Source organism: Gopherus evgoodei, chromosome 5, assembly GCF_007399415.2.
Source record: "Gopherus evgoodei ecotype Sinaloan lineage chromosome 5, rGopEvg1_v1.p, whole genome shotgun sequence".
Taxonomy (NCBI): domain Eukaryota; kingdom Metazoa; phylum Chordata; order Testudines; family Testudinidae; genus Gopherus; species Gopherus evgoodei.
Genome location: NC_044326.1, coordinates 130,382,825 through 130,399,584, shown reverse-complemented (window position 1 = coordinate 130,399,584; position 16,760 = coordinate 130,382,825). Strand labels below are relative to the sequence as shown.

The following is a 16,760-nucleotide window of genomic DNA, read 5'->3' as shown; positions in this document are numbered from 1 at the left end:
CACAGGGATGTGGTGCCAGCTGCTTCTGGGAGGGGAGCGGTGCAGGGCCAGGGCAGTCAGGGAGCCTGTGTTAGCTTCACTGCGTATCACTGCCACCCTAGAGCCACTCCAGGCAAGCAGCGAGCCCTCTCCTGCACCCTGAGACCCCTCCACACTCTGCAGCCCCTTCCACACCTCAACCCCCTGCTCTAAGCTCCCTCCTGCACACCACACTCCCTTCCATGCCCCAGCCTTACATTCATGGCCCTGCATGCAATTTCCCCACCCAGATGTGGCCCTCAGGCCAAAAAGTTTGCCCACCCTTATTCTAAGCTTTCTGCTCTATTTTGGGTAAGACATAAGAGCCTGAAAAAGCTAATGCTCTGAAACTGATCTATAAGCCTGTATTACACTAATCCAATTCTTTGAGATGTTTCTTTCTCTACATGACGTTTCTGGGAGCATTGCTCTGTTAAAGGACTGAGGATGCAGTACAAAAAGCCTTGTTTATCTTATTTTTGTAGGCGCTAAGCCTAATAATGGAAATTTAAAATGGCAGTATTTCACTACTGATATTTTAGCAGAAATCGGCAATAGCTCAAGAGTTAATAGTCACCTATCCTGGGACATTGATTAGCATTGGGGGAAGGACAGGACCATGTAGTATTTCCACCCATGATCCTAATCTGATCCATCGCTTAACTCCCACTCCACTTTCCATTGTCTCTTTGTTAGTGAATTGATAACATGAAGCACGTTAGCCAATCTGTGCATTATAAAAATAAGGACATCCTTTCCATTTGAGAACTGACGAATTAAAAGTGAATCCCTGTATGGCTTTTCTGTCTCAGTCAGACACTGCCACCCATTGGTCAGTTTTCACTTTAGCAGGGAACCAGAACAAGGAAAGGTGCCAGCAGGTGACTCCCACGGCTCCTGGCAACTGCCAGATCAGTAGAACACAGGAACTGCAGACTGAAATCATAGGGGAAGTTGGGGGGGGAGGAGGGCATAGGAGGGCGTTGCCCCCCTGCAAACTGCAAACCTCAGGCAGAGGAGAATGGAGGTTGCTCCCAGCTTGTGCACCTGAGGCAGGGAGTCCGAATTTTGTTTATAAACAGAGTGAGTAGTGGCGATTAAGGTAAGAATGGGCTGTTAGGATGTTTCTAAAAGTTAAATGATCTGTTACAAGCTTGGTGAGCTGAAAAAAGTAAGTAGCCTAAAATAATAAAGTTACTAATATCTTCCTTTGAGAAGATCACTGATTTTTTTTAAATAAAGGAAATGCAGTAGCTCTCATCTCCCTGGATGTTAGTGAAGCATTTGGTACAGTTCCAGTTAAATTGGAGAAGCTGGGGATTAATATGAGAACTGAAAGGCAGCTAAGGAATTGGTTAAAGGGGCGACTACAACCTTCATACTGGAGGGAGGTTACTAGTGGCGTTCCTCAGGGACCCGTCTTGGGGCCAACCTTTTTTAACGTTTTTATTACTGACCTTGGCACAAAAAGTGGGAGTGCACTAATAAAATTTGCAGATGACAAAGTTGGGAAGTATTGCCAATACCAAAGAGGGCCAGAATATCATACAAGAAGATCTGGATGACCTTGTAAACGGCAGTAATTGAAATGGGATTATATTTAATAGTGTAAACAGAGTCAGGATGAGCTCTACCCTGACATTTGGTGGTGAATTATGGTGAGTGTGGAAAAGAATTTCAGAGGCTGATCGTGTTTGCATAGGCACACCCACTCCGCCTAGCATAGCCCACGGCAGCCTAAAATGGTTACTTTCACAGCTGTGGTATCCCCAATTTCTTTGTTATTGGGGCAGAAGGAATAAAGTGTTGTCACCCTGATTACATAAATGAGGAACTACGAAACTGTTTTATGATAAAGGGTTTCACTATCAATGAAATAGCACTTGCTAGACAAGGGACATGGGTTCCAAAACCCAGTGAATTGAGAGAGGCTGGAGACAAGTATTTATATCGGGTGGTGTAGGCTCCTTGTGTGAGCCAGAAGCACCAGATCTACCCACTTCTCTCTCTCCACTGTGGAATATCAGAGTTGGGTTTTGATTTCCTTAAGAATCTAGATACAGGTTACTGAGCTGAGCTCACTATGGGCTAATGGTGCACTAGCATTGGGGCTTCCCTACTGTGAGCTGAAATCACTTTAAGAGCTGGAATTGCTGAGCTGAGAGCACTGAGAACTGTACTAACTAGTGGGGGAGCCTGAAGCTATACTACAGAGCAGAGCAGCTGGCAGAGCGGAGTGGAGCAGTTTGTGGAGCCATGGAGTGAGTGGGGCCGAGAGTTTGTGGGGACGGCTGGAGCGGATCACGGGACAGCTGGTGGAGCAGAGCAGCTGGCGGAGGGGAGCGGAGCAGTTTGTGAGGACGGCTGGAGGAGCAGAGTGGAGTGGCTGGTAGAGCAGAGCAGTTTGTGGAAAAGGCGGAAGCAGAACCCCATGGAGAGGCAGGGCAGTTGGCCCCGGACCACGTAAGGTGCCCCTTTCTACCCAGGCGGGGGGGGGACACCTCTGCAGATAGACTCTCGAACTCTGGGGCTGCACTGACCTGGGACAGAGACTTTTGGTTTGTGGGACTTTTGGGACTGTGGGTGATCTTTGGGTTGCTGGACTCTAGGGATATTTGGAGTCTTGGGGTGATTTGGGGGTTGCAGAACTCAAGAGCCCAGGAAAAAGGACAAGGCCCAATTTCCTGGGGTGGGTCTTTGCTCACGGTTTGGTCTATGAACTCCAGTTGAGGTGTGTTCCCAATTTAATGCTTGTTGTTTAGCTTATGTAATTAAACCTTTTCTGCTACATCGAGAGTCTGTGCTTGCGAGAGGGGAAGTATTGCTTCTTCGAGGCACCCAGGGGTGTGTGTAAGATTTTCCCAGGTCACTAGGTGGGGGCTCGAGCTGGTTTTGCATTACTTTGTAGGGAAGGGACCTCTATGGATTGAACCCGGCCCTTGCTGCTATCAATTCGGCCTGGCAGAAGGTTTACAAGTGCAAAGTGCAAGGTCATGCATTTAGGGACTAACAAGAAGAATTTTTTGCTGTAAGCAGGGGCCTTATCAGTTGGAAGTGACAGAGAAGGCAAAAGACCTGAGTGTACTGGGTGATCACAGGATGACTATGAGCCGTCAATGTGATACGCTTGTGAAAAAGGCTAATGCAGTTCTAGGATGTATCAAGCGAGGTATTTCCAGTAGAGACAGAGAAGTGCTAGTACCATTATACTAGTGAGATCTCATTTGGAGTATTGTGTGCAATTCCTGTCTCCCATGTTTAAGAAAGATGAATTCAAACTGAAACAGGTGCAGAGACAGGCTACTAGGATGATCTGAGGAATGGAAAACCTGTCTTCTGAGAAGACTCAAATATCATGGCTTGTTTAGTCTAACCAAAAGAAGGCTGAGGGGAGATACAACTGCTGTCTATAAATACATCAGAGGAATAAATACCAATGAGAGAGAGGAGTTATTTAAGTTAAGCATGAGTGTGAGTTGCAGAACGAATATATATAAATTGGCCATCAACAAGTTTAGGCTTGAAATCAGACGAAGGTTTCTAACCATCAGAGGAGTGAAGTTCTGGAACAGCCTTCCAAGGGGAGTAGTGGGGGCAAAAAACCTAACTGGCTTCAAGATTGAGCTTGATATGTTTATGGAGGGGATAGTATGACAGGGTGTGTTGCCCATCTGGAGATGGAATGCTAGAAGGAGCGGGCTCTGCGGTACTAAAGGGAATTCTTTCCCAGGTATCTACCTGCTGGGTCTTTCCCACATGCTCAGGAAGGAATTTCTCCCTGGGTCAGACTGGCAGAGACCGTGGGGGGTTTAAACTAGTGTAAAGGGTGAATTCTCTATAACTTGAAGTCTTTAAACTATGATTTGAGGGCTTCAGTAACTCAGCCAGAGGTTAGGGATCTATTACATAAGTGGGTGGATAAGGTTCTATGGCCTGTAAGGTGCAGGAGGTCAGACTAGATGATCACCATGGTCCCTTCTGACTTCAGTAAGCGTTCTGAGTAAGAATAGACATTACAATTTTAAACATAACCAGTGTTTCATAAGTGACTTGCCACAAGATGTCAGAACATGTTAGTATTAGACCTGAGTGGTCCAGGAGGTTCCCTCATCTTCAGAGTCAAAGTCAGAGACACTAAGGAGTGTTTCCTACAACTAGTTTGAAAAATCCTAAACTATTGAGGAAGATCATTTCTCCTCCAACCTATGCAGAAGAGAAGCAGGGTGGGAAGTCTAGATGCAACTAATTGCTCTAGCGCAGACCACGACACTGAGTTTGCTTTCCCTATATACTCTAGGGCCCAATGTATCAATTTTGCAGTGTCTATTCTGGAGTATTCACTCAAAATCCATTGTTTTCGCACTTTCATAATTTCAAGTTTTCCCATAGGAATAGCTGAACCCAAGAATTAGATTAATCAAATCAGGGAACAGAAACTCACCCTGTGGCTCATCTGTCTGATAATCACTCGTGAAATCTGAGCTATTTTGATCAACATCTGACAGTGTGCTCACAGTGAAATAACAATGTCCTTGGCAAACTAGTCTCAGCCATATATCTCCAGCAACAAACACTAGGGGACTTGTTCACAGGCAATAGGCAAACAGAAAAACAAGGGCTATGTAAAGTGAATAAAAAATTCATGGCAAATAATTTGCCCAATTCTGAGTCTGTGCACTTAGTGGTAAACATTTGTATGGAAGTATGAGCATTCCAGTCCCACACCCATTCAACTGTTAGCAGCACTTCGGTGCTGCCTTGTCTTTAGGGAAGTAATGGGAGCATGAGCACTTTGGACTACCTCCAGAGAACGTAAATTCTGTTAAATAATGTGGTGCCTCAATCCAGAGTAGAGAACTGAAGCCACTGCTAGATATGATTTGGCTCAATTGGGTATATATCTGCCTAGATAGTGAAATACTGTGGTTAAGCAGTATCATTGCAAAGTCAGCTGAAGGCAGTTGCCCTGCTGCTCCAAACCATTGTCTGGCTCAGGGGTAGGCAACCTATGGCACGTGTGCTGAAGGTGGTACATGAGCTGATTTTCAGTGGCACTCACACTGTCTGGGTCCTGACCACCTGTCCGGGGAGATCTGCATTTTAATTTAATTGTAAATGAAGCTTCTTAAACATTTTAAAAAACCTTATTTACTTTACATACAACAAGAGTTTAGTTATATATTATAGACTTATAGGAAGAGACCTTCTAAAAACATTACAATGTATTACTGGCACGCAAAACCTTAAATTAGAGTGAATAAATGAATATTCGGCACACCACTTCTGAAAGGTTACCGACCCCTGGTCTGTCTGGAAACTTTATGCTCACACTGAGTAGGAGCACCTCGGCGCAATGCTGGTTTGTGAAAAAATTGTGAAGTCATGTATGAATTAGAATCTTGTAAACCTTTCTCTGACCATTAGAAAATAGTAAGGTCTTAGTGCACTGAAGAACACCTTTATCATCTCATAGGCACATGATTAATGATGTTTTACCTGAAGACTGTCCACATATCTGACAAGGCCTTTGTAGTTGCTGATATCTTGTCTAGATGCCCTTTGAACGGAACTGAGGTGGGAGCAATGCCAATTTTAAGGCTTAGGCTGACGCAAGAATTCCCCAAGTGACTAATTCTTTTACAACAAATGTAGGCCCCTACCAAAAACTGGAATTCCAGACAACATTCTTGCTCATTAGTGGCTGGGCAGAAGTGTTATGCAAGTGCATTTAGTAGCATCTGAGCATTTCTTCCTGGAGAGAAGCAACAGTAGGCAGCAGAAATTTGGCCACATACCCATCAGATTACCTAGCTGTCCTACTCTCCAGAAGTGATATGCCATTAAAATTTCATAGGGCTATTTTCTTGTTGATTAAAATATAGTAATGACCAAAGACCTGAACACTTTCCCCTACTGCCAGCACACCCGAACTTGTCACCATCTGTTATTTTTGTCAAGAAACTGAGCTTACTCAGCGTGAAGTTAGTTGTACGCTGAAAGAAACAGTTCACAGAAATCAAACTACTCACTCATTATATTTCCCTCTTTTAATGCATGAGGGGTCATGCTAGAGGAAATGTATAGGAGCACTACCTCAGGACAATTCCAACGACTACACAAAGTGGAACACCCCAAGAGAGGAGAATGAGAGAGACCAACTCCAAAATACTGCATGGCTCAATTCATTCACCTCGGGAGGTGGGAGATCTGGAGCCACATTAGGTAGAGGGGAAGATTTGAACCCACATCCTGGGTGAGAACGCTAACCGCTGGGATAAAGGTTAGACATGGGGGCAGTGGCACCCCCACTGGCTTCTTTGGGCAATAACCAATCTGATGGGCCTCACAGGTGAGATAGGTGGGGGAATATGAGGGAGTTTGGTGCTGAAAAACATTTAGAAATCTGGCCCTAGGGGTCAGGACTTACTTAAGCGGCTTTGCACATGCCCATTGGAAGAAATGTAGGCACCTAGGGAATTTTACCAGGGGAAATGTAGGTACTTAGGTGGGGTGGTGGCAGCTGAACCAGAATTTTGATGATCTACATTTTGGGTTTGGGCACGGGCACCAAATGTGGAAGGTTGAGCCAGAGCCACAAAGGGATTTAGGCACCTGACAGGTTAGCCCAGGATGTCAGAAAATTTAACCCAGCCCTTTGATTCCCTTTCAGGCACATTGATCCCACCCCCCCACCACCTAACAGCTGTTTAGCAGTTTCAGCCACCCCACTACGCACAGTGAAAGAGCCTAACAAGCAGTGCCTTGACATAACTATATGTCCACTATGCACAGGGCCCCCATTTCCCACAGGCTTTCCCTCCAAAATGCCCTTTCTGTCCTGAGGGTCCTGCATTGCCTTGGTTCGCTACCATTTAGCCATTGCCGTTCCCCGAAGGTTTCTACCTCCGTATGGTATTTATTTCATAGCCACCACCTCCCTGTGTTATCCCTGCCAAATGAGGTCACTGCTTTCCTATAGCGGCCAGGCCTACATTTTGCCCTTAGTACTCCACTGACCTTTGCCTGTAACACGCATCACCATGCACTTCCTTCCTGTCTTCCCAGCATAAGCATATTTGCTAGCTGGATTGGCTGCCCCCACCACCAGCTGCAATGAACTCCCTAGAAGTTAGAGATACAATTGCTTCCTTTGTTCAGACTTTGGCTGCCAAGCAGTTGTGCTTCCTCCTGTTTTCATTCTAAAGAGAAGTTTTATTTGCAGTGCTGGGCATCACGAAGCACAGCTGTTATTTTGTCTTCTCCCTTCCCCCACAGCACAGAGATTTCCGTTTTGAGAAAAACCAAGGTACATTCTGCTGCTTTGCCAAAGGGGTTTGTCCAGCTCCAAGGCACAGGGGAGAGAACTAGGTCCCAGCAGGTCATAATGCCTGAAAAGTCCAGTCTGCTTTTGCTGCAACAGCAGGTCATAGAACTAACTTCACAGAGATGGCCCTGATCTGAGACCAGATGGTGTATGTTGGATGACAAAGTAAATCAGCATTCCAGCATGGGCCTTGGCACATGGGCATCAAATGCCAAACCAGACTTAGGCATAGTACACAACACATTAGTAGTTATGTGGGTGGTATTAATATACTATTGATATTCTATGGGTGTTGGGAATTTATGTTAACTGAATTTATTCTACTCTTCCCACTATTCTGTTCACCCATGCTGGGTATCCCACAACGCTTTGCAAAGCTGAAGTCAGTTCTGGCATTAGAAAATAAGAAACATTGTCAAAGCAAGGCTGGATGAATACTTTGTACCAAGTACAGTCAGGGGAGTACTTTCATGGCTCATTAACACTTGGAATGTAGTATTCAAAACAAGATATGGGAAAGTATAGGGAAGTACTGCACTGCCCAGAACCGGGAATGCTAGTATCCAAAACTAAGATAAGGAAGGTACAGAGCAACAAGTTAAGGAACTGGTATATACTAGAGGGTTGGATTTTAGTGACGTATAAAAAGTTTCCGAACTTGTAAAATCATACTATATGTCTTGCTAGTTGAAATGGGTCGCTTTGAATCACACCTTCTGTGTAAGGTGAACACACTGCAAGAATTTGCTTCCCAAAAGGGGGTGTGTCCTTTTTATATCGTACTGCTTTGTCTTTAGACAATCACTTTGGCCGAGTTCGGTTATTTGGTCTCTTGAACGTTGTTAAGAATGAACTGGAAGCGTTCAAACAATTAGCTACACCTTTGGCAACTCCCAGAAATTGACTCAAAAGGGATCTGTTCACTCTTTATCTTTACAACACTCTATGAGGCATTCTCGTCAAGCTGGTTTTAATGACTTCAACATTTGTACTATAGAGAGACCCATTGTATGGTAGAACATGGGAAATTTTCCTCAGCCATGATGGTGATAGTGCTGCTATTGTTAAGTTCAGGTAAGGTGGGGAAAAAAAACACTTCTGGTCATTGATTTAAGAAGCAGGAAACAAAATAGTGAAAGAATGTCACCATAAGGCCATGTAATATGCTGTAGGGAAAACTACTTCCTTGAAGCCCCATGTGGGTTTCACACTGTTTGATGGAGATGGGAGATCTGGAGAGCTCATTCTCATACCTCCCATGAGGAGGAGATGGCACATTTAACTCTCCCACAAGGGTGCTGGAGAGGTGTGAAGTATGTTAGAATAGAATAGAATCATAGAAGATTAGGGTTGGAAGAGACCTCAGGAGGTCATCTAGTCCAACCCCCTGCTCATAGCAGGACCAACACCAACTAAATCATCCCAGACAGGACATTGTCAAGCCAGGCTTTAAAAACCCCTAAGGAAGGAGATTCCACCACCTCTCTATGTAACCCATTCCAGTGCTTCACCACCCTCCTAGTAAAATACTGTTTCCTAATATCCAACCTAAACTTCTCCCACTGCAACTTGAGATCATTGCTTCTTGTTCTGTCATCTGCCATCTCTGAGAACAGCCTAACTCCATTCTCTTTGGAACCTTGCTTCAGGTAGTTGAAGGCTGCTATCAAATCCTCACTCTTCTCTTCTGCAGACTAAATAACCCCAGTTCCCTCAGCCTCTCCTCATAAGTCATGTGCCCCTCCTCCCTAATCATTTTGTTGCCCTCTGCTGGAATCTCTCCAATTTGTCCACATCCCTTCTGTAGAGGGGAGACCAAAACTGGACAGAATACTCCAGGTGTGGCTTCACCAGTGCTGAATAGATCTGCTGGCAGTGCTCCTACTAATACAGCCCAATATGCCGTTGGCCTTCTTGGCAACAAGGGCACATTGCCGACTCATATCCAGCTTCTCGTCCACTGTAATCCTAGGTCCTTTTCTGCAGAACTGCTGCTTAGCCAGTCGGTCCCCAACCTGTAGCGGTGCATGGGATTCTTCCCTCCTAAGTACAGGACTCTGCACTTGTCCTTGTTGAACCTCATCAGATTTCTTTTGGCCCAATCCTCCAATTTGTCTAGGTCCCTTTGGACCCTATCCCTACCTTCTAATGGATCTGCCTCTCCCCCCAGCTTAGCGTCATCTGCGAACTTGCTGAGGGTGCAATCCATCCCATCATCCAGATGATTAATAATGATGTTGAACAAAACTGGCCCCAGGACTGACCCCTGGGGCACTCCTCTTGATACCGGCTGCCAACTAGACATCAAGCCATTGATCACTAGCCATTGAGCCCAACAATCTAGCCAGCTTTCTATCCACCTTTTAGTCCATTCATCCAATCCATACTTTTTTACGTTGCTTGCAAGAATATTGTGGGAGACCATATCAAAAGTTTTGCTAAAGTCAAGGTATATCACATCCACTGCTTTCTCCATAACCACAGAGCCAGTTATCTCCTCATAGAAGGCAATCAGGTTAGTCAGGCATGACTTGCCCTTGGTGAATCCATCTTGACTGTTCCTGATCACTTTCTTCTTCTCTAAGTGCTTCAAAATGGATTCCTTGGGGACCTGCTCCATGATTTTGCTGGGGACTGAGGTGAGACTGACTGGTCTGTAGTTCCCCAGGTTCTCTGTCTTCCCTTTTTTAAAGATGGGCACTATATTTGCCTTTTGTCAGTCGTCTGGGACCTCCCCTGATTACCATGAATTTTCAAAGGTAATAGCCAATGGCTCTGCAATCACATCAGCCAACTCCCTCAGCACCTTTGGATGCATTAGTTCTAGACCCATGGACTTGTGCATGTCCAGCTTTTCTAAATAGTCCTTAACCTGCTCTTTCACCACTGATGGCTGCTCACCTCCTCCCCATATTGTGCTGCCCAGAGCAGCAGTCTGGGAGTTGACCTTGTACTCATTGTTTTTTTTTGCCTCAGTCTTCACAGACTTCAGCTTTTTCCACATCATCTGTCACTAGGTTGCCTCCCCCATTCAGTAAGAGTCCCACACTTTTTCCCTGACTTTCTTCTTGTTGATAACATACCTATGGAAAACTTTCTTGTTACCCTTCACATCCCTTGCTAGCTGCAACTCCAGTTGTGCCTTGGTCTTCCTGATTACACCCCTGCATACTCAAGCAATATTTTTATACTCCCTAGTCATCTGTCCAAGTTTCCACTTCTTGTAAGCTTCCTTTCTGAGCATAAGCTCACCAAAGATTTCACTGTTTAGCCAAGCTGGTTGCCTGCCATATTTTCCATTCTTTCTGCACATCAGGATGGTTTGTTCCTGTGCCTTCAGTAAGGCTTCTTTAAAATACAGCCAGCTCTCCTGGACTCCTTTCCCCCTCATATTAGCCTCCCAGGGGATCCTGCCCATCAGTTCCCTAAGGGAGTCTAAGTCTGCTTTTCTGAAGTCCAGGATCCATATTCTGCTGTTCTTCTTTCTTCCTTTTGTCATGATCCTGAACTCAACCATCTCATGGTCACTGCTGCCTAGGTTGTCACCCACTTCTACTTCCCCTACCAATTCTTCCATTTGTGAGCAGCAGGTCAAGAGAAGCATGACCCCTAGTTAGTTCCTCCAGCACTTGCACCAGGATTGTCTGTGCACTGCTGCATTGCTCTCCCAGCAGATGTCAGGGTGACTGAAGTCCCCTATTAGAACGAGGGTCTGTGATCTGGAAACTTCAGTTAGTTGTCCAAATAAAGCCTCGTCTACTTCATCCTCCTGGTCCGGTGGTCTATAGCACTCGCCCAGCAGGACATCACCCTTTTTGCTCTCGCCTCTAAACTTAACCCAAAGACTCTCAATAGGCTTTTCTCCAGTTTCATACTGCAGCTCTGAGCAATCATACCGCTCTCTTACATACAGTGCAACTCCTCCACCTTTCCTCCCGTATCTGTCCTTCCTGAACAGTTTAGACCCATCCATGACAGTGCTTCTGTCATTTGAACTACCCCACCAAGTTTCTGTTATTCCGATCACATCATAGTTCCTTGATTGTGCCAGGACTTCCTGCTTGTTTCCCAGGCTTTTGCGTTCGTGTACATGCACCTAAGATAACTAGTTATGGCAGGTGACGTTGTTGCAGCTCATCTTCAGGCTCCTTTTCTTAATGTAGGAGTAAGCTCAGTCTCTTGGGAAGACCCGCTGTGTATTGTTAGGTTTGGGTGATACTAGGTTCTATGCAGACCTGGGTGGAGAGTTTTTGCTCTGCCTTAGGCTTTGTTTAGTCCACTCTTGAGGCAGGGTGGGTTTTCGACAGCAAGGCACTGGTATTGGGTTGAGTTTCCTGGGTGAAGGGATTGACCTAGCTGCTGTTTGACTCTCTCATTTCAGAACTGATGTACGTGTGTATATCACAGAACTGATGTAAGCTATGCCTAGGATGCAGCCAGCCTCCCCGTCCCAATTCCTTTGGACTGAGAAGCCAACCTGCAAGGCCCAGGACATCTGCCACTTCTTGGCAGAGGGATGACACTGGTGTCAAAAGAAGGGGCAACTGTACGTTCTCTGCACTGTGCTTGCAATGAGTATGGAATGCTGACTGAACCGCTTTTCCTTGGAGAAAGCTAGATAGACGTTTCCCACCTTAAGGTTTGGTGGGGGCTTGCTGTGCCTCACCTTTTTGCATGTCTCTGTGTTTCCTGGCTTCAGCTGAACTCAGAAGCAGAAGTAACAAGATACCCAGACACAGTCTGTTCTGGATCTGGGAGTGTGGGTGTGTGTGTATGTCAGCAGAAATCAGTCATTGCTGGAAATCTCAGCAAGAAATCTTGATCACAGGCTGAATGACCGGAATAAGCCTTCAGATTTGTAGATGTTAATCCCAGCCCGGACTCCAAAGCTCTTGAGGTTCACAGGCTGTGGCCAGCAAGCTGCCAGCAACTATCCAGACTGCCAAGTCAGGTGCCACAGTACAGTTGTTACAGCTATGGGAAGGAAGAGGCAAGGGAAGTGGGGGAAATGACATCCCTGAATGAAGACACCCGACTCCTGCCGGCACCAGCACTGATCATGAAATTTGTAAAGAGAGAGATGGAAATTGCTTATTAGGTGGTTGAGGCAGCCACATATGGGGAACCTCAAAACATGACAAATTCAACTTTTATTTTTTTAAGGGACACTTGAGGCCTTCAGCCTATAAAATTCAAAGGCAAAAGTCCAGCAACATTGGTATCATAGGTATCCTTTCCTGGCTGTTTGCACAGCTCAGGATTCTGCGGGCTACAGTAAAGTCCTTGCTCTGTAGCTAAATGGAGGAATATTCCAACTCAAGAGAAAGAATTGCATGTGAATTGACTGCTTGAGGCAACATCAAGACAGAACCCCCACATCTCTCACTTCTCTAGGAATGGTGGGTATAACTGGTGGGTACAAATTAGAAGCCTCATATGACCTTCCTCAAAAACGCTGAGATCTGTTGTTGCCGCAAATGCATCTCACAGAAGAAAGGATGGGGTGAATGTCCATGAAAGGAGCAGGGAAGATACAGAAAGAGCCCAAAAGAATATAGGCTGCAGATATTCCCCTCTCCAAAGAGTTCTGAAGTCTCGGGAAAGCTGTGGCTATTAGCATTAAGGCAGCTCTCAGGCTGCTTAAAGGCAGCACTCCCACAACAGTTTTGTATAGTCCAAGGTTGATGAGACATATAACCAGGTCATGTTTTCGCCTGGGTGATTAGCACCAGTATAGACAGAAGTTCTCTTGCCTTAGGCTATTTTGAGAAAACTGAGGGAATTTTTCCAGCATTAGCGTAGGATGAATGGAAGTACTTAATTTTTTTAAATTAGCGCTTTTCCTTGTAACAGAAACATGATCATAAACCTTAGGGTTTCTTCCAAACATTTTGCTCTCCCCCCACTTCCCAACCAACACCCCTTTTTAAACCATATTTTTAAAGCAATGGTGCCTTTTAAAAAAAACTAGTTCTGATTTCAGCACCCAGCAAATTGCGCCCTTCTGCTCACCCTGATTCGCAACCTATTCCACTGTCAAAGGCAGATGTGTTCCAAGGTAGAGCCACTGGAGCCAAATTCTGATTGCTGTTGGTGTAAAACACATAGGACGGCTGCACAGAGCCAGTCCATGTACAGTGGCACCCCTTTGCCCAGTCATGTTACGTTCAGAAGGCTGCAGCACTGGGAAGCAGCTAGCAGGGCTTGGCAGTTCAACTTCTGTGTGAACTCGAGGGAGTTGCCAGCCCAGCTGTTTTGCCTGGAAGAGAGGCTGGTAACAACTGTGAGATGTACATAGGGCTGAGAGCCACATATTCCCCCCTGGTTTTTCTGATCACAAGGAAACCTTAAAGGAAGGGAGTAGAGATGACTGACAGCTGGTGCACCTTTAGGGGCTTACAATGTTGCTCACCCTGGTACGGCTGCAATAGGCAAGTGTGGACTCACACAACTTGGTTACACCTGTCATAGGTCATGGTTATCCTTCCACGAGGCAGCCTTCTCAACAATGCTAACACTTGACAGCTATTTGGGGACTAAGTAGCAAACAAAGACACGTGCCTTGAGCCCCCACTGCAATAAACTTAAGTAAAACAGCCCTGAGCTCCCATTAGCTTCTTTAGTTATTGATCTGTATCCACAACAGTTCCATGGTATCTTTACAAGTGGTGTTTCAAGGTGTGGTATAACTAAACACGATACAGGGATCAGGAATTACAATACTTAAAGAATGAGGAATCCTTGTGGCACCTTAGAGACTAACCAATTTATTTGGGCATAAGCTTTTGTGGGCTAAAACCCACTTCATTGGATGCATGCAGTGGAAAATACAGTAGGAAGATATATATACACAGGGGACATGAAAAAAGGAGTGTTGCCATACTGACTATGAGGAGAGTAATCAGTTAAGGTGGGCTATTATCAGCAGGAGGGGGAAAAAAAGCTTTTGTAGTGATAATCAGGATGGCCTATTTCCAACAGTTGACAAGAAGGTGTGAGTAACAGTAGGGGGGAATTAGCAAGGGGGAATAGTTTTTACTTTGGGAGTGGATGGGTCATTACACAGTCTTTATTCAAGCCTAATTTAATGGCGTCCAGTTTGCAAATTAATTCCAGTTCTGCCATTTCTCCTTGGAGTCTGTTTCTGAAGTTTTTTTGTTGGAGTATTGTGACTTTGAGGTCTGTAATCAAGTGACCATGGAGGTTGAAGTGCTCTGTTTTTTTAATGTTATAATTCTTGGCATCTGATTTTTGTCCATTTATTCTTTTGTGTAGAGACTGTCTGGTTTGGCCAATGTACATGGCAGAGGGGCATTGCTGGCACATGATGGCGTATATCACAGCGGTAGATGTGCAGGTGAACGAGCCTCTGATCGTGTGGCTGATATGATTAGACTGGGAGTGGATGGGTCATTACACAAACTAAAATCTATGTCCCCATGCTAATTTCCCGCCCCCCCCCCCTCCACTCTTACTCACACATTCTTGTCAGCGGTTGGAAATGGGCCATCCTGATTATCACTACAAAAGTTTTTTTTCCCCCTCCTGCTGATTATAACCCACCTCAACTGATTACTCTCGTTATGGTTAGTATGGCAACACCCATTTTTTCATGTCCTCTGTGTATATATATCTTCCTTCTGTATTTTCCACTGCATGCATCTGATGAAGTGGGTTCTAGCCCACGAAAGCTTATGCTCAAATAAATTTGTTAGTCTCTAAGGTGCCACAAGGACTCCTTATTCTTTTTGCTGATACAGACTAACACGGCTGCCCCTCTGAAACCATTTACAATACTTGTCATTTCAATTCCTTCAGCCTCACCTTAAATGAGAAGGTAAACTAGCCCTCCTCAAATTGTACCCGCTAGGTCTTTTCATATGATTTTAAAATCTCTATTTCTCATAGGCACAAGACTATAACTAGTAATAAGTCAAAGACCTTCAGATTCTGATTATAAAGAGCAGCTGGGAACATAAATAATGACAGTAACATAGATTGGAGCCATTTAAATCCTTAAGGGACAGACTTCTGGGTACACGTCTGGCTCTGTTGATCTGTTTCCTTATTTCCTCGTGCGGGTATTGTAGTTTTGAGAATGCTTGGTGGAGATTTTGTAGGTGTTGGTCTCTGTCTGAAGGGTTAGAGCAGATGCGGTTGTACCTCAGTGCTTGGCTGTAGACAATGGATCGTGTGATGTGTCCGGGATGGAAGCTGGAGGCATGAAGGTAGGCATAGCGGTCGGTAGATTTTCGATATAGGGTGGTGTTAATGTGACCATCACTTATTTGCACCGTGGTGTCAAGAAAGTGGACCTCCCGTGTAGATTGGTCCAGGCTGAGGTTGATGGTGGGGTGGAAGCTGTTGAAATCGTGGTGGAATTTTTCCAGAATCTCCTTCCCATGGGTCCAGATGATGAAGATGTCATCAATGTAGCGTAGGTAGAGAAGGGGCGTGAATGGACGAGAGCTGAGGAAGCGTTGTTCCAGGTCGGCCATAAAGATATTGGCATATTGTGGGGCCATGCGAGTGCCCATAGCAGTGCCACTGATCTGGAGATATATATTGTCATCAAATTTGAAATAGTTGTGTGTAAGTATAAAGGCACAGAGCTCAGCAGCCAGTTGTGCTGTGGCATCATCAGGGATAGTGTTCCTGACAGCTTGTATTCCATCTGTGTGTGGGATGTTTGTGTAGAGAGCCTCTACATCCATGGTGGCTAGGATGGTGTTTTCTGGGAGGTCACCAATGCATTGTAGTTTCCTCAGGAAATCAGTGGTGTCATGGAGATAGCTGGGAGTGCTGGTGGCATAGGGTCTGAGTAGAGAGTCCATATATCCAGACAGATCAACAGAGCCAGACGTGTACCCAGAAGCCTCCTACTGCAAGACAAACCCAAGAAAGAAACCAACAGGACTCCACTGGCCATCACATACAGCCCCAAGCTAAAACCCCTCCAACGCATCATCAAGGATCTACAACCCATCCTGGACAATGATCCCACACTTTCACAGGCCTTGGGTGGCAGGCCAGTCCTTGCCCACAGACAACCTGCCAACCTGAAACATATTCTCACCAGTAACTGCACACAACACCATAAGAACTCTAGCTCAGGAACCAATCCATGCAACAAACCTCGATGCCAACTCTGCCCACATATCTACACCAGCGACAACATCACAGGACCTAACCAGATCAGCCACACCATCACTGGTTCATTCACCTGCACATCCTCCAATGTAATATACGCCATCATATGCCAGCAATGCCCCTCTGCTATGTACATCGGCCAAACTGGACAGTCTCTACAGAAAAGGATAAATGGACACAAATCAGACATTAGGAATGGCAATATACAAAAACCTGTAGGAGAGCACTTCAACCTCCCTGGCCACACTATTGCAGACCTTAAGGTGGC

General features: G+C 45.4%; 1 protein-coding gene across 2 annotated transcripts in view; it reads left to right on the top strand.

The window, feature by feature from the left end:
• Positions 1-1,017: 1,017 nt before the first annotated feature.
• LOC115652578 (C-X-C motif chemokine 13-like) overlaps positions 1,018-16,760 on the top strand; it is a 28,721-nt gene continuing 12,978 nt past the window's right edge. Inside the window, exon 1 of one of the 2 annotated variants that reach the window (XM_030564818.1) lies at positions 1,018-1,120. The gene's annotated coding sequence lies outside the window, so the exon portion shown is untranslated. The remainder of the gene's footprint in view (positions 1,121-16,760) is intronic. The other variant, XR_004000685.1, reaches the window with a different exon arrangement.